General features: G+C 62.9%; 3 non-coding genes across 3 annotated transcripts; all 3 read left to right on the forward strand.

Annotated features, from left to right (window-relative positions):
* Nucleotides 1-4,252: 4,252 nt before the first annotated feature.
* LOC131871597 (5S ribosomal RNA) lies at nucleotides 4,253-4,371 on the forward strand. Its single transcript, XR_009369810.1, has one exon. It is a non-coding gene; the product is annotated as a 5S ribosomal RNA (ribosomal RNA).
* Nucleotides 4,372-12,175: 7,804 nt separating this feature from the next.
* Nucleotides 12,176-12,294, forward strand: LOC131871583 (5S ribosomal RNA). The gene has a single exon (XR_009369797.1). It is a non-coding gene; the product is annotated as a 5S ribosomal RNA (ribosomal RNA).
* Nucleotides 12,295-20,098: 7,804 nt separating this feature from the next.
* LOC131871584 (5S ribosomal RNA) lies at nucleotides 20,099-20,217 on the forward strand. The gene has a single exon (XR_009369798.1). It is a non-coding gene; the product is annotated as a 5S ribosomal RNA (ribosomal RNA).
* Nucleotides 20,218-24,588: the final 4,371 nt, after the last annotated feature.

Raw genomic sequence — 24,588 nt, forward strand, 5'->3', positions numbered from 1 at the left:
CGAAGGTGCACGCGAGGTGCGCACCCGGGGCAAACCGGGCTCCGACTTCGTGCACGCCGCACCTTGGAGCACACTTCGGAGCGCTCCTTGGTGCGCACCATGGTGCCCACCAGGGCGCGCAACCCAGCCAAGGTGTGCGCACCAAGGTGCACGCGAGGTGCGCACCCGGGGCAAACCGGGGTCCGACTTCGTGCACGCCGCACCTTGGAGCACACATCGGAGCGCTCCCAGGTTCGCACCAGCGTTGCGCACCTTTGATGCGCTGCCTTCACTAATTTCCAGAAAAGGCAAAAAAAAACGATATTTTAAAATTTCCGTTCTGAAAGATAGTGAAAAAAACGGAACGCGGGTGCCATCTTGAGCCCTTCCTGGTGCGCAGCCCAGGCAAGTTGTGCGCACCAAGGTGCCCACCCTGGCGGAGGTGCGCGCCCGGGGCAAACCGGGCTCCGACTTCGTGCACTGCATGGTGCCCACCAAGGCGCGCAACCCAGCCAAGGTGCCCACCGCAGCGAAGGTGCACGCGAGGTGCACACCCGGGGCAAACCGGGCTCCGACTTCGTGCACGCCGCACCTTGGAGCACACTTCAGAGCGCTCCTTGGTGCGCACCAGGGCGCGCAACCCAGCCGAGGTGCCCACCCCGGCGAAGGTGCACGCGAGGTGCGCACCCGGGGCAAACCGGGCTCCGACTTCGTGCACGCCATGGTGCCCACCGCGGCGAAGGTGCGCACCCGGGGCAAACCGGGCTCCGACTTCGTGCACGCCGCACCTTGGAGCACACTTCGGAGCGCTCCTTGGTGCGCACCATGGTGCCCACCAGGCCGCGCAACCCAGCCAAGGTGTGCGCACCAAGGTGCACGCGAGGTGCGCACCCGGGGCAAACCGGGGTCCGACTTCGTGCACGCCGCACCTTGGAGCACACATCGGGGCGCTCCCGGGTTCGCACCGGCGTTGCGCACCGTGGTGGGCACCTCGGAGCACACCAAGGTGGGCAGCGAGGTGCGCACCTTTGATGCGATGCCTTCACTAATTTCCATAAAAGGCAAAAAAAAAACGAGATTTTAAAATTTCCGTTTTGAAAGATAGTGAGAAAAAGGGAATGCTGGTGCCATCTTGAGCCCGCCCTGGTGCGCAGCCCAGCCAAGGTTTGCGCACCAAGGTGCCCACCCTGGCGAAGGTGCGCGCCCGGGCAATTAACCCAACTTCCAACTTCGCGCGCGCCAGGGTGGGAGCGCACCCAACAACCGGGCCTGGGAAGAGCCAATGCGAGAAACCCCACCAAACTCTCTGACAAAAAAAGAGGGGGCGCTCCAGTAACCCCGCTTCGGAGCGCACCCTGGGCAAACCCAGCCAAGGTGCCCACCCCGGCCAAGGTGCAGGCGAGGTGCGCACCCGGGGCAAACCGGGCTCCGACAACGTGCACGCCGCACCTTGGAGCACACTTCGTAGCGCTCCCGGGTGCGCACCTCAGAGCACACCAAGGTGGGCAGCGAGGTGCGCACCTTTGATGCGCTGCCTTCACTAATTTCCAGAAAAGGCAAAAAAAAAAGGAGATTTTAAAATTTCCGTTTTGAAAGATAGTGAAAAAAACGGAACGCGCGTGCCATCTTGAGCCCGCCCTGGTGCGCAGCCCAGGTAAGGTGCCACCCTGGCAAAGGTGCGCACCCGGGCAATTAACCCTACTTCCGACTTCGTGCGCGCCAGGGTGGCAACCGGGCCTCGGAAGAGCCAATGCGAGAAACCCCACCAAACGCTCCGACAAAAAAAGAGGCGGCGCTCCAATAACCCCGCTTCGGAGCGCAGCCGGGGCAAACCAAGCCAAGGTGCCCACCCCGACGAAGGTGCACGCGAGGTGCGCACCCGGGGCAAACCGGGCTCCGACAACGTGCACGCAGCACCTTGGAGCACACTTCGAAGCACTCCCGGGTGCCCACCGGCGTTGCGCACCGTGGTGGGCAGCGAGGTGCGCACCTTTGATGCGCTGCCTTCACTAATTTCCAGAAAAAGGCAAAAAAAAATGAGATTTTAAAATTTCCGTTTTGAAAGATAGTGAAAAAAAAGGAACGCGGGTGCCATCTTGAGCCCGCCCTGGTGCGCAGCCCAGGCAAGGCATGCGCACCAAGGTGCCCACCCGAGGTGCACACCCGGGGCAAACCGGGCTCCGACTTCGTGCAGGCCGCACCTTGGAGCACACTTCGGAGCGCTCCTTGGTGCGCACCATGGTGCCCACCAGGGCGCACCCGAGGCAAACCGGGCTCCGACTTCGTGCACGCCGCACCTTGGAGCACACATCGGAGCGCTCCCAGGTTCGCACCAGCGTTGCGCACCTTTGATGCGCTGCCTTCACTAATTTCCAGAAAAGGCAAAAAAAAACGATATTTTAAAATTTCCGTTCTGAAAGATAGTGAAAAAAACGGAACGCGGGTGCCATCTTGAGCCCTTCCTGATGCGCAGCCCAGGCAAGTTGTGCGCACCAAGGTGCCCACCCTGGCGGAGGTGCGCGCCCGGGGCAAACCGGGCTCCGACTTCGTGCACTGCATGGTGCCCACCAAGGCGCGCAACCCAGCCAAGGTGCCCACCGCAGCGAAGGTGCACGCGAGGTGCGCACCCGAGGTGCACACCCGGGGCAAACCGGGCTCCGACTTCGTGCACGCCGCACCTTGGAGCACACTTCAGAGTGCTCCTTGGTACGCACCAGGGCGCGCAACCCAGCCAAGGTGCTCACCCCGGCGAAGGTGCACGCGAGGTGCGCACCCGGGGCAAACCGGGCTCGGACTTCGTGCACGCCGCACCTTGGAGCACACATCGGAGCGCTCCCGGGTTCGCACCAGCATTGCGCACCTTTGATGCGCTGCCTTCACTAATTTCCAGAAAAGGCAAAAAAAAGAAAAAAATGAGATTTTAAAATTTCCGTTTTGAAAGATAGTGAAAAAAACGGAACGCGGGTGCCATCTTGAGCCCGCCCTGGTGTGCAGCCCAGGCAAGTTGTGCGCACCAAGGCACCCACCCTGGCCAAGGTGGGTCACGGGGTGGGTCCTAGGGTGGGTAACGGGGTGGGTACTAAGGTGCGTGCCAAGGTGGGTCATAGGGTGGGTGCCAAGGTGGGCACCAGGGTGGGTGTGCACCAACCCTAGCCAGGGTAGGTCACGGGGTGGTTGTCGGGGTGGGCGTCAAGGAGCCAAGGTGGGTGGCAAGTAGCCAAGTTGCGTGCCAAGGTGGGTGTCGGGGTGGGTGCCAAGGATCCAAGGTGGGTGCCAAGGAACCAAGGTGGGTGTCTGGGTGGGTGCCGAGGTGGGAGCCAGGGTGGGTCCCAAGGTGAGTGCAAAGGTGGGTGCCAGGGTCAAGGTGAGTGCCAATGTGGGTTCCAAGGTGCCAGGGTCAGGGTGAGTGCCAATGTGGGTTCAAAGGTGCTAAGTTGGGTGCGAGGTTGGGTGCGAGGGTGGGTGGGTGCCAAGGTGTGCTAGGTGGAAGCCCGGGTGGGTCGGCATCCCATGGGTGTCGAGTTGGGTGCCTGATGGGTGCTTCTTGTCAAGTTTTAGTCGTCGGGACTCATTTCGAGCCTTAGAGGTCGTTTCTTGTCCGGTTGCCCTGTCTTCGACCTGGGAACCCAATTTTGGTCCTCGGGTCCCATTTTTTTTTGTCTCGCATCCCACTTTTGGCCTGTGGCCTTTTCGGGGTCGATTCTCGTTTTGGGCATCAGAGCATGTTTCTTCTCCTAAAACCCAATATTTGTTTATTAAGTCTCGGAACACATTTTTGTTCTCGTGGACCCATCATGGGTCTTGGAACGCATTTGTGGTCCTTGGGTCCCATTTTGCATCCCGAAACTTGTGTTTTGGTGCTTGATCCCTATTTTGGGTGCCCACCTTGCACCAAGTGCGCACCCGGGGCAAACCGAGCGCCTTGGTGCACCGGGGCAAGATCGAGCGTGCACCCGAGGCGCCCCGAACATGCACCAAGGTGCACTCGGCCCACATGTGAGCGCAGGTCGTTGCGCCCGAGGTGGTGTGTGGGCACCGCGTTGCAGACGGGACACTGCACGCACACGACGCCCCCTCCAGGTGCACGCACGTAGGCCGGGCCGGGTGCACACCCGACGCCCTAGCAAGGTGCGCGCACCCGGGCAGGGCTCACACTTGGCGAACGGGGCGCACTTCGCGAGGGAGGGTGTGCACCTCGACGGGGGTGGGTGGCCGGGGTGGATTCGCACGTGGGTCGCGGTTTGCTAAGTACACACTGCGACAAGCTCATAACGGGTGCGATCATACCAGCGTTAGTGCACCGGATCCCATCAGAACTCCGCAGTTAAGCGCGCTTGGGCCGGAGTAGTACTGGGATGGGTGACCTCCCGGGAAGTCCCGGTGTTGCACCCTTTTTTAGTTTTTCGCCGGGCGTCGCAATGCTATTTGAATAAACCTTTTGCCCGTTTGCGTTCTCGTCGGGGCCGGGCCGGGCCGGGGTGCGCTGCCCGCACTACCGCGCGCGCGGGGGCGACACCGAGCGCGCACCCGAGGCGCCCCGAGCACACAGGCCACGGTGCAACCCGGGCGTTGTGCGCGCACCCCGGTGCGCCCGAGGTGCTGCGCGCGCACCCAGGTGAAATCGGTGTGCACCTCGGCCAGTGCGCGCTCGGTCGAGTCGCGCACGTTGGCCAAGGTGCACGGTGATGTTTCTTACTCTAAGGTTCCGCACCAGACGCCCGGGACAGGTGAGCGAAGCTGGGCGGGGCCGGGTGCGCGGCCGGGGCAGGTGCACGCAGCTGGAGAGAGCTTTGGAGCACACTTCGGAGCGCACCAATGATGCGCTCCATTCAAAAGTTTCCTGAAAAGGCAAAAAAAGTTGAGATTATAGAATTTCCCACTTGAGAGATTGTAAAAAAAAAAAATTTAAAATGAAGGAAACGCGGGTGCCAAGGTGTGCGCAGCCCAGCCAAGGTGTGCGCACCAAGGCGCCCACCCTGGCGAAGGTGCACGCAAGGTGCGCACCCGAGGCAAACCGGACAATTAACCCAACTTTCGACTTCGCGTGCACCTTGGAGCGCACTTCGGAGCGCTCCTTGGTGCGCACCAATCTTGGGCACCTCGGAGTGCACCATGGCGCCCACCAAGGTGCGCACCCGGGGCAAACCGAGCTCCGACTTCGTGCGCACCTTGGAGCGCACGAAAGGTGCGCACCATGGCGCCCACCAAGGTGCGCAGCCCAGCCAAGGCGTGCGCATCAAGGTGCGCACCCTGGCGAAGGTGCGCACCCGGGGCAAACCGAGCTCCGACTTCGTGCGCACCTTGGAGCGCACAAAAGGTGCGCAACCCAGCCAAGGTGTGCGCACCCCGGTCAAACCGAGCTCCGAATCGTGCGCACCAGAGGTGCACGCCATCGTGCGCACCTTGGAGCACACTTCGGAGCCCTCCTTGGTGCGCGCCGATGTTGCGCACCTCGGAGCGCACCCGGGGAAAACAATGCAATTAACCCGACTTTCGACTTCGTGGGCACCTCGGAGCGCTCTCGGGTTCGCACCTCGGAGCACACCGAGGTGCGCACCTTTGATGCGCTGCCTTCACCAATTTCCAGAAAAGGCAAGAAAACATTGAGAAGGTGTGCGCACCGAGGTGCCCACCCTGGCGAAGGTGCACGCGAGGTGCGCACCCGGGGCAAACCGGGCTCCGACTTCGTGCACGCCGCACCTTGGAGCACACTTCGGAGCGCTCCTTGGTGCGCACCAGGGCGCGCAACCCAGCCGAGGTGCCCACCCCGGCGAAGGTGCACGCGAGGTGCGCACCCGGGGCAAACCGGGCTCCGACTTCGTGCACGCCATGGTGCCCACCGCGGCGAAGGTGCACGCGAGGTGCGCACCCGGGGCAAACCGGGCTCCGACTTCGTGCACGCCGCACCTTGGAGCACACTTCGGAGCGCTCCTTGGTGCGCACCATGGTGCCCACCAGGGCGCGCAACCCCGCCGAAGGTGCACGCGAGGTGCGCACCCGGGGCAAACCGGGCTCCGACTTCGTGCACGCCGCACCTTGGAGCACACTTCGGAGCGCTCCTTGGTGCGCACCATGGTGCCCACCAGGGCGCGCAACCCCGCCGAAGGTGCACGCGAGGTGCGCACCCGGGGCAAACCGGGCTCCGACTTCGTGCACGCCATGGTGCGCACCGCGGCGAAGGTGCGCACCCGGGGCAAACCGGGCTCCGACTTCGTGCACGCCGCACCTTGGAGCACACTTCGGAGCGCTCCTTGGTGCGCACCAGGGCGCGCAACCCAGCCGAGGTGCCCACCCCGGCGAAGGTGCACGCGAGGTGCGTACCCGGGGCAAACCGGGCTCCGACTTCGTGCACGCCGCACCTTGGAGCACACTTCGGAGCGCTCCTTGGTGCGCACCATGGTGCCCACCAGGCCGCGCAACCCAGCCAAGGTGTGCGCACCAAGGTGCACGCGAGGTGCGCACCCGGGGCAAACCGGGGTCCGACTTCGTGCACGCCGCACCTTGGAGCACACATCGGGGCGCTCCCGGGTTCGCACCGGCGTTGCGCACCGTGGTGGGCACCTCGGAGCACACCAAGGTGGGCAGCGAGGTGCGCACCTTTGATGCGATGCCTTCACTAATTTCCATAAAAGGCAAAAAAAAAACGAGATTTTAAAATTTCCGTTTTGAAAGATAGTGAGAAAAAGGGAATGCTGGTGCCATCTTGAGCCCGCCCTGGTGCGCAGCCCAGCCAAGGTGTGCGCACCAAGGTGCCCACCCTGGCGAAGGTGCGCGCCCGGGCAATTAACCCAACTTCCAACTTCGCGCGCGCCAGGGTGGGAGCGCACCCAACAACCGGGCCTGGGAAGAGCCAATGCGAGAAACCCCACCAAACGCTCTGACAAAAAAAGAGGGGGCGCTCCAGTAACCCCGCTTCGGAGCGCACCCTGGGCAAACCCAGCCAAGGTGCCCACCCCGGCCAAGGTGCAGGCGAGGTGCGCACCCGGGGCAAACCGGGCTCCGACAACGTGCACGCCGCACCTTGGAGCACACTTCGTAGCGCTCCCGGGTGCGCACCTCAGAGCACACCAAGGTGGGCAGCGAGGTGCGCACCTTTGATGCGCTGCCTTCACTAATTTCCAGAAAAGGCAAAAAAAAAAGGAGATTTTAAAATTTCCGTTTTGAAAGATAGTGAAAAAAACGGAACGCGCGTGCCATCTTGAGCCCGCCCTGGTGCGCAGCCCAGGTAAGGTGCCCACCCTGGCAAAGGTGCGCACCCGGGCAATTAACCCTACTTCCGACTTCGTGCGCGCCAGGGTGGCAACCGGGCCTCGGAAGAGCCAATGCGAGAAACCCCACCAAACGCTCCGACAAAAAAAGAGGCGGCGCTCCAATAACCCCGCTTCGGAGCGCAGCCGGGGCAAACCCAGCCAAGGTGCCCACCCTGACGAAGGTGCACGCGAGGTGCGCACCCGGGGCAAACCGGGCTCCGACAACGTGCACGCAGCACCTTGGAGCACACTTCGAAGCACTCCCGGGTGCCCACCGGCGTTGCGCACCGTGGTGGGCAGCGAGGTGCGCACCTTTGATGCGCTGCCTTCACTAATTTCCAGAAAAAGGCAAAAAAAAATGAGATTTTAAAATTTCCGTTTTGAAAGATAGTGAAAAAAAAGGAACGCGGGTGCCATCTTGAGCCCGCCCTGGTGCGCAGCCCAGGCAAGGCATGCGCACCAAGGTGCCCACCCGAGGTGCACACCCGGGGCAAACCGGGCTCCGACTTCGTGCAGGCCGCACCTTGGAGCACACTTCGGAGCGCTCCTTGGTGCGCACCATGGTGCCCACCAGGGCGCGCAACCCAGCCAAGGTCTGCACACTAAGGTGCCCACCCCGGCGAAGGTGCACGCGAGGTGCGCACCCGGGGCAAACCGGGCTCCGACTTCGTGCACGCCATGGTGCCCACCGCGGCGAAGGTGCACGCGAGGTGCGCACCCGGGGCAAACCGGGCTCCGACTTCGTGCACGCCGCACCTTGGAGCACACTTCGGAGCGCTCCTTGGTGCGCACCATGGTGCCCACCAGGGCGCGCAACCCAGCCAAGGTGTGCGCACCAAGGTGCACGCGAGGTGCGCACCCGGGGCAAACCGGGGTCCGACTTCGTGCACGCCGCACCTTGGAGCACACATCGGAGCGCTCCCAGGTTCGCACCAGCGTTGCGCACCTTTGATGCGCTGCCTTCACTAATTTCCAGAAAAGGCAAAAAAAAACGATATTTTAAAATTTCCGTTCTGAAAGATAGTGAAAAAAACGGAACGCGGGTGCCATCTTGAGCCCTTCCTGGTGCGCAGCCCAGGCAAGTTGTGCGCACCAAGGTGCCCACCCTGGCGGAGGTGCGCGCCCGGGGCAAACCGGGCTCCGACTTCGTGCACTGCATGGTGCCCACCAAGGCGCGCAACCCAGCCAAGGTGCCCACCGCAGCGAAGGTGCACGCGAGGTGCACACCCGGGGCAAACCGGGCTCCGACTTCGTGCACGCCGCACCTTGGAGCACACTTCAGAGCGCTCCTTGGTGCGCACCAGGGCGCGCAACCCAGCCGAGGTGCCCACCCCGGCGAAGGTGCACGCGAGGTGCGCACCCGGGGCAAACCGGGCTCCGACTTCGTGCACGCCATGGTGCCCACCGCGGCGAAGGTGCGCACCCGGGGCAAACCGGGCTCCGACTTCGTGCACGCCGCACCTTGGAGCACACTTCGGAGCGCTCCTTGGTGCGCACCATGGTGCCCACCAGGCCGCGCAACCCAGCCAAGGTGTGCGCACCAAGGTGCACGCGAGGTGCGCACCCGGGGCAAACCGGGGTCCGACTTCGTGCACGCCGCACCTTGGAGCACACATCGGGGCGCTCCCGGGTTCGCACCGGCGTTGCGCACCGTGGTGGGCACCTCGGAGCACACCAAGGTGGGCAGCGAGGTGCGCACCTTTGATGCGATGCCTTCACTAATTTCCATAAAAGGCAAAAAAAAAACGAGATTTTAAAATTTCCGTTTTGAAAGATAGTGAGAAAAAGGGAATGCTGGTGCCATCTTGAGCCCGCCCTGGTGCGCAGCCCAGCCAAGGTTTGCGCACCAAGGTGCCCACCCTGGCGAAGGTGCGCGCCCGGGCAATTAACCCAACTTCCAACTTCGCGCGCGCCAGGGTGGGAGCGCACCCAACAACCGGGCCTGGGAAGAGCCAATGCGAGAAACCCCACCAAACTCTCTGACAAAAAAAGAGGGGGCGCTCCAGTAACCCCGCTTCGGAGCGCACCCTGGGCAAACCCAGCCAAGGTGCCCACCCCGGCCAAGGTGCAGGCGAGGTGCGCACCCGGGGCAAACCGGGCTCCGACAACGTGCACGCCGCACCTTGGAGCACACTTCGTAGCGCTCCCGGGTGCGCACCTCAGAGCACACCAAGGTGGGCAGCGAGGTGCGCACCTTTGATGCGCTGCCTTCACTAATTTCCAGAAAAGGCAAAAAAAAAAGGAGATTTTAAAATTTCCGTTTTGAAAGATAGTGAAAAAAACGGAACGCGCGTGCCATCTTGAGCCCGCCCTGGTGCGCAGCCCAGGTAAGGTGCCACCCTGGCAAAGGTGCGCACCCGGGCAATTAACCCTACTTCCGACTTCGTGCGCGCCAGGGTGGCAACCGGGCCTCGGAAGAGCCAATGCGAGAAACCCCACCAAACGCTCCGACAAAAAAAGAGGCGGCGCTCCAATAACCCCGCTTCGGAGCGCAGCCGGGGCAAACCAAGCCAAGGTGCCCACCCCGACGAAGGTGCACGCGAGGTGCGCACCCGGGGCAAACCGGGCTCCGACAACGTGCACGCAGCACCTTGGAGCACACTTCGAAGCACTCCCGGGTGCCCACCGGCGTTGCGCACCGTGGTGGGCAGCGAGGTGCGCACCTTTGATGCGCTGCCTTCACTAATTTCCAGAAAAAGGCAAAAAAAAATGAGATTTTAAAATTTCCGTTTTGAAAGATAGTGAAAAAAAAGGAACGCGGGTGCCATCTTGAGCCCGCCCTGGTGCGCAGCCCAGGCAAGGCATGCGCACCAAGGTGCCCACCCGAGGTGCACACCCGGGGCAAACCGGGCTCCGACTTCGTGCAGGCCGCACCTTGGAGCACACTTCGGAGCGCTCCTTGGTGCGCACCATGGTGCCCACCAGGGCGCACCCGAGGCAAACCGGGCTCCGACTTCGTGCACGCCGCACCTTGGAGCACACATCGGAGCGCTCCCAGGTTCGCACCAGCGTTGCGCACCTTTGATGCGCTGCCTTCACTAATTTCCAGAAAAGGCAAAAAAAAACGATATTTTAAAATTTCCGTTCTGAAAGATAGTGAAAAAAACGGAACGCGGGTGCCATCTTGAGCCCTTCCTGATGCGCAGCCCAGGCAAGTTGTGCGCACCAAGGTGCCCACCCTGGCGGAGGTGCGCGCCCGGGGCAAACCGGGCTCCGACTTCGTGCACTGCATGGTGCCCACCAAGGCGCGCAACCCAGCCAAGGTGCCCACCGCAGCGAAGGTGCACGCGAGGTGCGCACCCGAGGTGCACACCCGGGGCAAACCGGGCTCCGACTTCGTGCACGCCGCACCTTGGAGCACACTTCAGAGCGCTCCTTGGTACGCACCAGGGCGCGCAACCCAGCCAAGGTGCTCACCCCGGCGAAGGTGCACGCGAGGTGCGCACCCGGGGCAAACCGGGCTCGGACTTCGTGCACGCCGCACCTTGGAGCACACATCGGAGCGCTCCCGGGTTCGCACCAGCATTGCGCACCTTTGATGCGCTGCCTTCACTAATTTCCAGAAAAGGCAAAAAAAAGAAAAAAATGAGATTTTAAAATTTCCGTTTTGAAAGATAGTGAAAAAAACGGAACGCGGGTGCCATCTTGAGCCCGCCCTGGTGTGCAGCCCAGGCAAGTTGTGCGCACCAAGGCACCCACCCTGGCCAAGGTGGGTCACGGGGTGGGTCCTAGGGTGGGTAACGGGGTGGGTACTAAGGTGCGTGCCAAGGTGGGTCATAGGGTGGGTGCCAAGGTGGGCACCAGGGTGGGTGTGCACCAACCCTAGCCAGGGTAGGTCACGGGGTGGTTGTCGGGGTGGGCGTCAAGGAGCCAAGGTGGGTGGCAAGTAGCCAAGTTGCGTGCCAAGGTGGGTGTCGGGGTGGGTGCCAAGGATCCAAGGTGGGTGCCAAGGAACCAAGGTGGGTGTCTGGGTGGGTGCCGAGGTGGGAGCCAGGGTGGGTCCCAAGGTGAGTGCAAAGGTGGGTGCCAGGGTCAAGGTGAGTGCCAATGTGGGTTCCAAGGTGCCAGGGTCAGGGTGAGTGCCAATGTGGGTTCAAAGGTGCTAAGTTGGGTGCGAGGTTGGGTGCGAGGGTGGGTGGGTGCCAAGGTGTGCTAGGTGGAAGCCCGGGTGGGTCGGCATCCCATGGGTGTCGAGTTGGGTGCCTGATGGGTGCTTCTTGTCAAGTTTTAGTCGTCGGGACTCATTTCGAGCCTTAGAGGTCGTTTCTTGTCCGGTTGCCCTGTCTTCGACCTGGGAACCCAATTTTGGTCCTCGGGTCCCATTTTTTTTTGTCTCGCATCCCACTTTTGGCCTGTGGCCTTTTCGGGGTCGATTCTCGTTTTGGGCATCAGAGCATGTTTCTTCTCCTAAAACCCAATATTTGTTTATTAAGTCTCGGAACACATTTTTGTTCTCGTGGACCCATCATGGGTCTTGGAACGCATTTGTGGTCCTTGGGTCCCATTTTGCATCCCGAAACTTGTGTTTTGGTGCTTGATCCCTATTTTGGGTGCCCACCTTGCACCAAGTGCGCACCCGGGGCAAACCGAGCGCCTTGGTGCACCGGGGCAAGATCGAGCGTGCACCCGAGGCGCCCCGAACATGCACCAAGGTGCACTCGGCCCACATGTGAGCGCAGGTCGTTGCGCCCGAGGTGGTGTGTGGGCACCGCGTTGCAGACGGGACACTGCACGCACACGACGCCCCCTCCAGGTGCACGCACGTAGGCCGGGCCGGGTGCACACCCGACGCCCTAGCAAGGTGCGCGCACCCGGGCAGGGCTCACACTTGGCGAACGGGGCGCACTTCGCGAGGGAGGGTGTGCACCTCGACGGGGGTGGGTGGCCGGGGTGGATTCGCACGTGGGTCGCGGTTTGCTAAGTACACACTGCGACAAGCTCATAACGGGTGCGATCATACCAGCGTTAGTGCACCGGATCCCATCAGAACTCCGCAGTTAAGCGCGCTTGGGCCGGAGTAGTACTGGGATGGGTGACCTCCCGGGAAGTCCCGGTGTTGCACCCTTTTTTAGTTTTTCGCCGGGCGTCGCAATGCTATTTGAATAAACCTTTTGCCCGTTTGCGTTCTCGTCGGGGCCGGGCCGGGCCGGGGTGCGCTGCCCGCACTACCGCGCGCGCGGGGGCGACACCGAGCGCGCACCCGAGGCGCCCCGAGCACACAGGCCACGGTGCAACCCGGGCGTTGTGCGCGCACCCCGGTGCGCCCGAGGTGCTGCGCGCGCACCCAGGTGAAATCGGTGTGCACCTCGGCCAGTGCGCGCTCGGTCGAGTCGCGCACGTTGGCCAAGGTGCACGGTGATGTTTCTTACTCTAAGGTTCCGCACCAGACGCCCGGGACAGGTGAGCGAAGCTGGGCGGGGCCGGGTGCGCGGCCGGGGCAGGTGCACGCAGCTGGAGAGAGCTTTGGAGCACACTTCGGAGCGCACCAATGATGCGCTCCATTCAAAAGTTTCCTGAAAAGGCAAAAAAAGTTGAGATTATAGAATTTCCCACTTGAGAGATTGTAAAAAAAAAAAATTTAAAATGAAGGAAACGCGGGTGCCAAGGTGTGCGCAGCCCAGCCAAGGTGTGCGCACCAAGGCGCCCACCCTGGCGAAGGTGCACGCAAGGTGCGCACCCGAGGCAAACCGGACAATTAACCCAACTTTCGACTTCGCGCGCACCTTGGAGCGCACTTCGGAGCGCTCCTTGGTGCGCACCAATCTTGGGCACCTCGGAGTGCACCATGGCGCCCACCAAGGTGCGCACCCGGGGCAAACCGAGCTCCGACTTCGTGCGCACCTTGGAGCGCACGAAAGGTGCGCACCATGGCGCCCACCAAGGTGCGCAGCCCAGCCAAGGCGTGCGCATCAAGGTGCGCACCCTGGCGAAGGTGCGCACCCGGGGCAAACCGAGCTCCGACTTCGTGCGCACCTTGGAGCGCACAAAAGGTGCGCAACCCAGCCAAGGTGTGCGCACCCCGGTCAAACCGAGCTCCGAATCGTGCGCACCAGAGGTGCACGCCATCGTGCGCACCTTGGAGCACACTTCGGAGCCCTCCTTGGTGCGCGCCGATGTTGCGCACCTCGGAGCGCACCCGGGGAAAACAATGCAATTAACCCGACTTTCGACTTCGTGGGCACCTCGGAGCGCTCTCGGGTTCGCACCTCGGAGCACACCGAGGTGCGCACCTTTGATGCGCTGCCTTCACCAATTTCCAGAAAAGGCAAGAAAACATTGAGAAGGTGTGCGCACCGAGGTGCCCACCCTGGCGAAGGTGCACGCGAGGTGCGCACCCGGGGCAAACCGGGCTCCGACTTCGTGCACGCCGCACCTTGGAGCACACTTCGGAGCGCTCCTTGGTGCGCACCAGGGCGCGCAACCCAGCCGAGGTGCCCACCCCGGCGAAGGTGCACGCGAGGTGCGCACCCGGGGCAAACCGGGCTCCGACTTCGTGCACGCCATGGTGCCCACCGCGGCGAAGGTGCACGCGAGGTGCGCACCCGGGGCAAACCGGGCTCCGACTTCGTGCACGCCGCACCTTGGAGCACACTTCGGAGCGCTCCTTGGTGCGCACCATGGTGCCCACCAGGGCGCGCAACCCCGCCGAAGGTGCACGCGAGGTGCGCACCCGGGGCAAACCGGGCTCCGACTTCGTGCACGCCGCACCTTGGAGCACACTTCGGAGCGCTCCTTGGTGCGCACCATGGTGCCCACCAGGGCGCGCAACCCCGCCGAAGGTGCACGCGAGGTGCGCACCCGGGGCAAACCGGGCTCCGACTTCGTGCACGCCATGGTGCGCACCGCGGCGAAGGTGCGCACCCGGGGCAAACCGGGCTCCGACTTCGTGCACGCCGCACCTTGGAGCACACTTCGGAGCGCTCCTTGGTGCGCACCAGGGCGCGCAACCCAGCCGAGGTGCCCACCCCGGCGAAGGTGCACGCGAGGTGCGTACCCGGGGCAAACCGGGCTCCGACTTCGTGCACGCCGCACCTTGGAGCACACTTCGGAGCGCTCCTTGGTGCGCACCATGGTGCCCACCAGGCCGCGCAACCCAGCCAAGGTGTGCGCACCAAGGTGCACGCGAGGTGCGCACCCGGGGCAAACCGGGGTCCGACTTCGTGCACGCCGCACCTTGGAGCACACATCGGGGCGCTCCCGGGTTCGCACCGGCGTTGCGCACCGTGGTGGGCACCTCGGAGCACACCAAGGTGGGCAGCGAGGTGCGCACCTTTGATGCGATGCCTTCACTAATTTCCATAAAAGGCAAAAAAAAAACGAGATTTTAAAATTTCCGTTTTGAAAGATAGTGAGAAAAAGGGAATGCTGGTGCCATCTTGAGCCCGCCCTGGTGCGCAGCCCAGCCAAGGTGTGCGCACCAAGGTGCCCACCCTGGCGAAGGTGCGCGCCCGGGCAATTAACCCAACTTCCAACTTCGCGCGCGCCAGGGTGGGAGCGCACCCAACAACCGGGCCTGGGAAGAGCCAATGCGAGAAACCCCACCAAACGCTCTGACAAAAAAAGAGGGGGCGCTCCAGTAACCCCGCTTCGGAGCGCACCCTGGGCAAACCCAGCCAAGGTGCCCACCCCGGCCAAGGTGCAGGCGAGGTGCGCACCCGGGGCAAACCGGGCTCCGACAACGTGCACGCCGCACCTTGGAGCACACTTCGTAGCGCTCCCGGGTGCGCACCTCAGAGCACACCAAGGTGGGCAGCGAGGTGCGCACCTTTGATGCGCTGCCTTCACTAATTTCCAGAAAAGGCAAAAAAAAAAGGAGATTTTAAAATTTCCGTTTTGAAAGATAGTGAAAAAAACGGAACGCGCGTGCCATCTTGAGCCCGCCCTGGTGCGCAGCCCAGGTAAGGTGCCCACCCTGGCAAAGGTGCGCACCCGGGCAATTAACCCTACTTCCGACTTCGTGCGCGCCAGGGTGGCAACCGGGCCTCGGAAGAGCCAATGCGAGAAACCCCACCAAACGCTCCGACAAAAAAAGAGGCGGCGCTCCAATAACCCCGCTTCGGAGCGCAGCCGGGGCAAACCCAGCCAAGGTGCCCACCCCGACGAAGGTGCACGCGAGGTGCGCACCCGGGGCAAACCGGGCTCCGACAACGTGCACGCAGCACCTTGGAGCACACTTCGAAGCACTCCCGGGTGCCCACCGGCGTTGCGCACCGTGGTGGGCAGCGAGGTGCGCACCTTTGATGCGCTGCCTTCACTAATTTCCAGAAAAAGGCAAAAAAAAATGAGATTTTAAAATTTCCGTTTTGAAAGATAGTGAAAAAAAAGGAACGCGGGTGCCATCTTGAGCCCGCCCTGGTGCGCAGCCCAGGCAAGGCATGCGCACCAAGGTGCCCACCCGAGGTGCACACCCGGGGCAAACCGGGCTCCGACTTCGTGCAGGCCGCACCTTGGAGCACACTTCGGAGCGCTCCTTGGTGCGCACCATGGTGCCCACCAGGGCGCGCAACCCAGCCAAGGTCTGCACACTAAGGTGCCCACCCCGGCGAAGGTGCACGCGAGGTGCGCACCCGGGGCAAACCGGGCTCCGACTTCGTGCACGCCATGGTGCCCACCGCGGCGAAGGTGCACGCGAGGTGCGCACCCGGGGCAAACCGGGCTCCGACTTCGTGCACGCCGCACCTTGGAGCACACTTCGGAGCGCTCCTTGGTGCGCACCATGGTGCCCACCAGGGCGCGCAACCCAGCCAAGGTGTGCGCACCAAGGTGCACGCGAGGTGCGCACCCGGGGCAAACCGGGGTCCGACTTCGTGCACGCCGCACCTTGGAGCACACATCGGAGCGCTCCCAGGTTCGCACCAGCGTTGCGCACCTTTGATGCGCTGCCTTCACTAATTTCCAGAAAAGGCAAAAAAAAACGATATTTTAAAATTTCCGTTCTGAAAGATAGTGAAAAAAACGGAACGCGGGTGCCATCTTGAGCCCTTCCTGGTGCGCAGCCCAGGCAAGTTGTGCGCACCAAGGTGCCCACCCTGGCGGAGGTGCGCGCCCGGGGCAAACCGGGCTCCGACTTCGTGCACTGCATGGTGCCCACCAAGGCGCGCAACCCAGCCAAGGTGCCCACCGCAGCGAAGGTGCACGCGAGGTGCACACCCGGGGCAAACCGGGCTCCGACTTCGTGCACGCCGCACCTTGGAGCACACTTCAGAGCGCTCCTTGGTGCGCACCAGGGCGCGCAACCCAGCCGAGGTGCCCACCCCGGCGAAGGTGCACGCGAGGTGCGCACCCGGGGCAAACCGGGCTCCGACTTCGTGCACGCCATGGTGCCCACCGCGGCGAAGGTGCGCACCCGGGGCAAACCGGGCTCCGACTTCGTGCACGCCGCACCTTGGAGCACACTTCGGAGCGCTCCTTGGTGCGCACCATGGTGCCCACCAGGCCGCGCAACCCAGCCAAGGTGTGCGCACCAAGGTGCACGCGAGGTGCGCACCCGGGGCAAACCGGGGTCCGACTTCGTGCACGCCGCACCTTGGAGCACACATCGGGGCGCTCCCGGGTTCGCACCGGCGTTGCGCACCGTGGTGGGCACCTCGGAGCACACCAAGGTGGGCAGCGAGGTGCGCACCTTTGATGCGATGCCTTCACTAATTTCCATAAAAGGCAAAAAAAAAACGAGATTTTAAAATTTCCGTTTTGAAAGATAGTGAGAAAAAGGGAATGCTGGTGCCATCTTGAGCCCGCCCTGGTGCGCAGCCCAGCCAAGGTTTGCGCACCAAGGTGCCCACCCTGGCGAAGGTGCGCGCCCGGGCAATTAACCCAACTTCCAACTTCGCGCGCGCCAGGGTGGGAGCGCACCCAACAACCGGGCCTGGGAAGAGCCAATGCGAGAAACCCCACCAAACTCTCTGACAAAAAAAGAGGGGGCGCTCCAGTAACCCCGCTTCGGAGCGCACCCTGGGCAAACCCAGCCAAGGTGCCCACCCCGGCCAAGGTGCAGGCGAGGTGCGCACCCGGGGCAAACCGGGCTCCGACAACGTGCACGCCGCACCTTGGAGCACACTTCGTAGCGCTCCCGGGTGCGCACCTCAGAGCACACCAAGGTGGGCAGCGAGGTGCGCACCTTTGATGCGCTGCCTTCACTAATTTCCAGAAAAGGCAAAAAAAAAAGGAGATTTTAAAATTTCCGTTTTGAAAGATAGTGAAAAAAACGGAACGCGCGTGCCATCTTGAGCCCGCCCTGGTGCGCAGCCCAGGTAAGGTGCCACCCTGGCAAAGGTGCGCACCCGGGCAATTAACCCTACTTCCGACTTCGTGCGCGCCAGGGTGGCAACCGGGCCTCGGAAGAGCCAATGCGAGAAACCCCACCAAACGCTCCGACAAAAAAAGAGGCGGCGCTCCAATAACCCCGCTTCGGAGCGCAGCCGGGGCAAACCAAGCCAAGGTGCCCACCCCGACGAAGGTGCACGCGAGGTGCGCACCCGGGGCAAACCGGGCTCCGACAACGTGCACGCAGCACCTTGGAGCACACTTCGAAGCACTCCCGGGTGCCCACCGGCGTTGCGCACCGTGGTGGGCAGCGAGGTGCGCACCTTTGATGCGCTGCCTTCACTAATTTCCAGAAAAAGGCAAAAAAAAATGAGATTTTAAAATTTCCGTTTTGAAAGATAGTGAAAAAAAAGGAACGCGGGTGCCATCTTGAGCCCGCCCTGGTGCGCAGCCCAGGCAAGGCATGCGCACCAAGGTGCCCACCCGAGGTGCACACCCGGGGCAAACCGGGCTCCGACTTCGTGCAGGCCGCACCTTGGAGCACACTTCGGAGCGCTCCTTGGTGCGCACCATGGTGCCCACCAGGGCGCACCCGAGGCAAACCGGGCTCCGACTTCGTGCACGCCGCACCTTGGAGCACACATCGGAGCGCTCCCAGGTTCGCACCAGCGTTGCGCACCTTTGATGCGCTGCCTTCACTAATTTCCAGAAAAGGCAAAAAAAAACGATATTTTAAAATTTCCGTTCTGAAAGATAGTGAAAAAAACGGAACGCGGGTGCCATCTTGAGCCCTTCCTGATGCGCAGCCCAGGCAAGTTGTGCGCACCAAGGTGCCCACCCTGGCGGAGGTGCGCGCCCGGGGCAAACCGGGCTCCGACTTCGTGCACTGCATGGTGCCCACCAAGGCGCGCAACCCAGCCAAGGTGCCCACCGCAGCGAAGGTGCACGCGAGGTGCGCACCCGAGGTGCACACCCGGGGCAAACCGGGCTCCGACTTCGTGCACGCCGCACCTTGGAGCACACTTCAGAGCGCTCCTTGGTACGCACCAGGGCGCGCAACCCAGCCAAGGTGCTCACCCCGGCGAAGGTGCACGCGAGGTGCGCACCCGGGGCAAACCGGGCTCGGACTTCGTGCACGCCGCACCTTGGAGCACACATCGGAGCGCTCCCGGGTTCGCACCAGCATTGCGCACCTTTGATGCGCTGCCTTCACTAATTTCCAGAAAAGGCAAAAAAAAGAAAAAAATGAGATTTTAAAATTTCCGTTTTGAAAGATAGTGAAAAAAACGGAACGCGGGTGCCATCTTGAGCCCGCCCTGGTGTGCAGCCCAGGCAAGTTGTGCGCACCAAGGCACCCACCCTGGCCAAGGTGGGTCACGGGGTGGGTCCTAGGGTGGGTAACGGGGTGGGTACTAAGGTGCGTGCCAAGGTGGGTCATAGGGTGGGTGCCAAGGTGGGCACCAGGGTGGGTGTGCACCAACCCTAGCCAGGGTAGGTCACGGGGTGGTTGTCGGGGTGGGCGTCAAGGAGCCAAGGTGGGTGGCAAGTAGCCAAGTTGCGTGCCAAGGTGGGTGTCGGGGTGGGTGCCAAGGATCCAAGGTGGGTGCCAAGGAACCAAGGTGGGTGTCTGGGTGGGTGCCGAGGTGGGAGCCAGGGTGGGTCCCAAGGTGAGTGCAAAGGTGGGTGCCAGGGTCAAGGTGAGTGCCAATGTGGGTTCCAAGGTGCCAGGGTCAGGGTGAGTGCCAATGTGGGTTCAAAGGTGCTAAGTTGGGTGCGAGGTTGGGTGCGAGGGTGGGTGGGTGCCAAGGTGTGCTAGGTGGAAGCCCGGGTGGGTCGGCATCCCATGGGTGTCGAGTTGGGTGCCTGATGGGTGCTTCTTGTCAAGTTTTAGTCGTCGGGACTCATTTCGAGCCTTAGAGGTCGTTTCTTGTCCGGTTGCCCTGTCTTCGACCTGGGAACCCAATTTTGGTCCTCGGGTCCCATTTTTTTTTGTCTCGCATCCCACTTTTGGCCTGTGGCCTTTTCGGGGTCGATTCTCGTTTTGGGCATCAGAGCATGTTTCTTCTCCTAAAACCCAATATTTGTTTATTAAGTCTCGGAACACATTTTTGTTCTCGTGGACCCATCATGGGTCTTGGAACGCATTTGTGGTCCTTGGGTCCCATTTTGCATCCCGAAACTTGTGTTTTGGTGCTTGATCCCTATTTTGGGTGCCCACCTTGCACCAAGTGCGCACCCGGGGCAAACCGAGCGCCTTGGTGCACCGGGGCAAGATCGAGCGTGCACCCGAGGCGCCCCGAACATGCACCAAGGTGCACTCGGCCCACATGTGAGCGCAGGTCGTTGCGCCCGAGGTGGTGTGTGGGCACCGCGTTGCAGACGGGACACTGCACGCACACGACGCCCCCTCCAGGTGCACGCACGTAGGCCGGGCCGGGTGCACACCCGACGCCCTAGCAAGGTGCGCGCACCCGGGCAGGGCTCACACTTGGCGAACGGGGCGCACTTCGCGAGGGAGGGTGTGCACCTCGACGGGGGTGGGTGGCCGGGGTGGATTCGCACGTGGGTCGCGGTTTGCTAAGTACACACTGCGACAAGCTCATAACGGGTGCGATCATACCAGCGTTAGTGCACCGGATCCCATCAGAACTCCGCAGTTAAGCGCGCTTGGGCCGGAGTAGTACTGGGATGGGTGACCTCCCGGGAAGTCCCGGTGTTGCACCCTTTTTTAGTTTTTCGCCGGGCGTCGCAATGCTATTTGAATAAACCTTTTGCCCGTTTGCGTTCTCGTCGGGGCCGGGCCGGGCCGGGGTGCGCTGCCCGCACTACCGCGCGCGCGGGGGCGACACCGAGCGCGCACCCGAGGCGCCCCGAGCACACAGGCCACGGTGCAACCCGGGCGTTGTGCGCGCACCCCGGTGCGCCCGAGGTGCTGCGCGCGCACCCAGGTGAAATCGGTGTGCACCTCGGCCAGTGCGCGCTCGGTCGAGTCGCGCACGTTGGCCAAGGTGCACGGTGATGTTTCTTACTCTAAGGTTCCGCACCAGACGCCCGGGACAGGTGAGCGAAGCTGGGCGGGGCCGGGTGCGCGGCCGGGGCAGGTGCACGCAGCTGGAGAGAGCTTTGGAGCACACTTCGGAGCGCACCAATGATGCGCTCCATTCAAAAGTTTCCTGAAAAGGCAAAAAAAGTTGAGATTATAGAATTTCCCACTTGAGAGATTGTAAAAAAAAAAAATTTAAAATGAAGGAAACGCGGGTGCCAAGGTGTGCGCAGCCCAGCCAAGGTGTGCGCACCAAGGCGCCCACCCTGGCGAAGGTGCACGCAAGGTGCGCACCCGAGGCAAACCGGACAATTAACCCAACTTTCGACTTCGCGCGCACCTTGGAGCGCACTTCGGAGCGCTCCTTGGTGCGCACCAATCTTGGGCACCTCGGAGTGCACCATGGCGCCCACCAAGGTGCGCACCCGGGGCAAACCGAGCTCCGACTTCGTGCGCACCTTGGAGCGCACGAAAGGTGCGCACCATGGCGCCCACCAAGGTGCGCAGCCCAGCCAAGGCGTGCGCATCAAGGTGCGCACCCTGGCGAAGGTGCGCACCCGGGGCAAACCGAGCTCCGACTTCGTGCGCACCTTGGAGCGCACAAAAGGTGCGCAACCCAGCCAAGGTGTGCGCACCCCGGTCAAACCGAGCTCCGAATCGTGCGCACCAGAGGTGCACGCCATCGTGCGCACCTTGGAGCACACTTCGGAGCCCTCCTTGGTGCGCGCCGATGTTGCGCACCTCGGAGCGCACCCGGGGAAAACAATGCAATTAACCCGACTTTCGACTTCGTGGGCACCTCGGAGCGCTCTCGGGTTCGCACCTCGGAGCACACCGAGGTGCGCACCTTTGATGCGCTGCCTTCACCAATTTCCAGAAAAGGCAAGAAAACATTGAGAAGGTGTGCGCACCGAGGTGCCCACCCTGGCGAAGGTGCACGCGAGGTGCGCACCCGGGGCAAACCGGGCTCCGACTTCGTGCACGCCGCACCTTGGAGCACACTTCGGAGCGCTCCTTGGTGCGCACCAGGGCGCGCAACCCAGCCGAGGTGCCCACCCCGGCGAAGGTGCACGCGAGGTGCGCACCCGGGGCAAACCGGGCTCCGACTTCGTGCACGCCATGGTGCCCACCGCGGCGAAGGTGCACGCGAGGTGCGCACCCGGGGCAAACCGGGCTCCGACTTCGTGCACGCCGCACCTTGGAGCACACTTCGGAGCGCTCCTTGGTGCGCACCATGGTGCCCACCAGGGCGCGCAACCCCGCCGAAGGTGCACGCGAGGTGCGCACCCGGGGCAAACCGGGCTCCGACTTCGTGCACGCCGCACCTTGGAGCACACTTCGGAGCGCTCCTTGGTGCGCACCATGGTGCCCACCAGGGCGCGCAACCCCGCCGAAGGTGCACGCGAGGTGCGCACCCGGGGCAAACCGGGCTCCGACTTCGTGCACGCCATGGTGCGCACCGCGGCGAAGGTGCGCACCCGGGGCAAACCGGGCTCCGACTTCGTGCACGCCGCACCTTGGAGCACACTTCGGAGCGCTCCTTGGTGCGCACCAGGGCGCGCAACCCAGCCGAGGTGCCCACCCCGGCGAAGGTGCACGCGAGGTGCGTACCCGGGGCAAACCGGGCTCCGACTTCGTGCACGCCGCACCTTGGAGCACACTTCGGAGCGCTCCTTGGTGCGCACCATGGTGCCCACCAGGCCGCGCAACCCAGCCAAGGTGTGCGCACCAAGGTGCACGCGAGGTGCGCACCCGGGGCAAACCGGGGTCCGACTTCGTGCACGCCGCACCTTGGAGCACACATCGGGGCGCTCCCGGGTTCGCACCGGCGTTGCGCACCGTGGTGGGCACCTCGGAGCACACCAAGGTGGGCAGCGAGGTGCGCACCTTTGATGCGATGCCTTCACTAATTTCCATAAAAGGCAAAAAAAAAATGAGATTTTAAAATTTCCGTTTTGAAAGATAGTGAGAAAAAGGGAATGCTGGTGCCATCTTGAGCCCGCCCTGGTGCGCAGCCCAGCCAAGGTGTGCGCACCAAGGTGCCCACCCTGGCGAAGGTGCGCGCCCGGGCAATTAACCCAACTTCCAACTTCGCGCGCGCCAGGGTGGGAGCGCACCCAACAACCGGGCCTGGGAAGAGCCAATGCGAGAAACCCCACCAAACGCTCTGACAAAAAAAGAGGGGGCGCTCCAGTAACCCCGCTTCGGAGCGCACCCTGGGCAAACCCAGCCAAGGTGCCCACCCCGGCCAAGGTGCAGGCGAGGTGCGCACCCGGGGCAAACCGGGCTCCGACAACGTGCACGCCGCACCTTGGAGCACACTTCGTAGCGCTCCCGGGTGCGCACCTCAGAGCACACCAAGGTGGGCAGCGAGGTGCGCACCTTTGATGCGCTGCCTTCACTAATTTCCAGAAAAGGCAAAAAAAAAAGGAGATTTTAAAATTTCCGTTTTGAAAGATAGTGAAAAAAACGGAACGCGCGTGCCATCTTGAGCCCGCCCTGGTGCGCAGCCCAGGTAAGGTGCCCACCCTGGCAAAGGTGCGCACCCGGGCAATTAACCCTACTTCCGACTTCGTGCGCGCCAGGGTGGCAACCGGGCCTCGGAAGAGCCAATGCGAGAAACCCCACCAAACGCTCCGACAAAAAAAGAGGCGGCGCTCCAATAACCCCGCTTCGGAGCGCAGCCGGGGCAAACCCAGCCAAGGTGCCCACCCCGACGAAGGTGCACGCGAGGTGCGCACCCGGGGCAAACCGGGCTCCGACAACGTGCACGCAGCACCTTGGAGCACACTTCGAAGCACTCCCGGGTGCCCACCGGCGTTGCGCACCGTGGTGGGCAGCGAGGTGCGCACCTTTGATGCGCTGCCTTCACTAATTTCCAGAAAAAGGCAAAAAAAAATGAGATTTTAAAATTTCCGTTTTGAAAGATAGTGAAAAAAAAGGAACGCGGGTGCCATCTTGAGCCCGCCCTGGTGCGCAGCCCAGGCAAGGCATGCGCACCAAGGTGCCCACCTGAGGTGCACACCCGGGGCAAACCGGGCTCCGACTTCGTGCAGGCCGCACCTTGGAGCACACTTCGGAGCGCTCCTTGGTGCGCACCATGGTGCCCACCAGGGCGCGCAACCCAGCCAAGGTCTGCACACTAAGGTGCCCACCCCGGCGAAGGTGCACGCGAGGTGCGCACCCGGGGCAAACCGGGCTCCGACTTCGTGCACGCCATGGTGCCCACCGCGGCGAAGGTGCACGCGAGGTGCGCACCCGGGGCAAACCGGGCTCCGACTTCGTGCACGCCGCACCTTGGAGCACACTTCGGAGCGCTCCTTGGTGCGCACCATGGTGCCCACCAGGGCGCGCAACCCAGCCAAGGTGTGCGCACCAAGGTGCACGCGAGGTGCGCACCCGGGGCAAACCGGGGTCCGACTTCGTGCACGCCGCACCTTGGAGCACACATCGGAGCGCTCCCAGGTTCGCACCAGCGTTGCGCACCTTTGATGCGCTGCCTTCACTAATTTCCAGAAAAGGCAAAAAAAAACGATATTTTAAAATTTCCGTTCTGAAAGATAGTGAAAAAAACGGAACGCGGGTGCCATCTTGAGCCCTTCCTGGTGCGCAGCCCAGGCAAGTTGTGCGCACCAAGGTGCCCACCCTGGCGGAGGTGCGCGCCCGGGGCAAACCGGGCTCCGACTTCGTGCACTGCATGGTGCCCACCAAGGCGCGCAACCCAGCCAAGGTGCCCACCGCAGCGAAGGTGCACGCGAGGTGCACACCCGGGGCAAACCGGGCTCCGACTTCGTGCACGCCGCACCTTGGAGCACACTTCAGAGCGCTCCTTGGTGCGCACCAGGGCGCGCAACCCAGCCGAGGTGCCCACCCCGGCGAAGGTGCACGCGAGGTGCGCACCCGGGGCAAACCGGGCTCCGACTTCGTGCACGCCATGGTGCCCACCGCGGCGAAGGTGCGCACCCGGGGCAAACCGGGCTCCGACTTCGTGCACGCCGCACCTTGGAGCACACTTCGGAGCGCTCCTTGGTGCGCACCATGGTGCCCACCAGG

Source organism: Cryptomeria japonica, unplaced genomic scaffold, assembly GCF_030272615.1.
Source record: "Cryptomeria japonica unplaced genomic scaffold, Sugi_1.0 HiC_scaffold_428, whole genome shotgun sequence".
Lineage (NCBI taxonomy): Eukaryota > Viridiplantae > Streptophyta > Pinopsida > Cupressales > Cupressaceae > Cryptomeria > Cryptomeria japonica.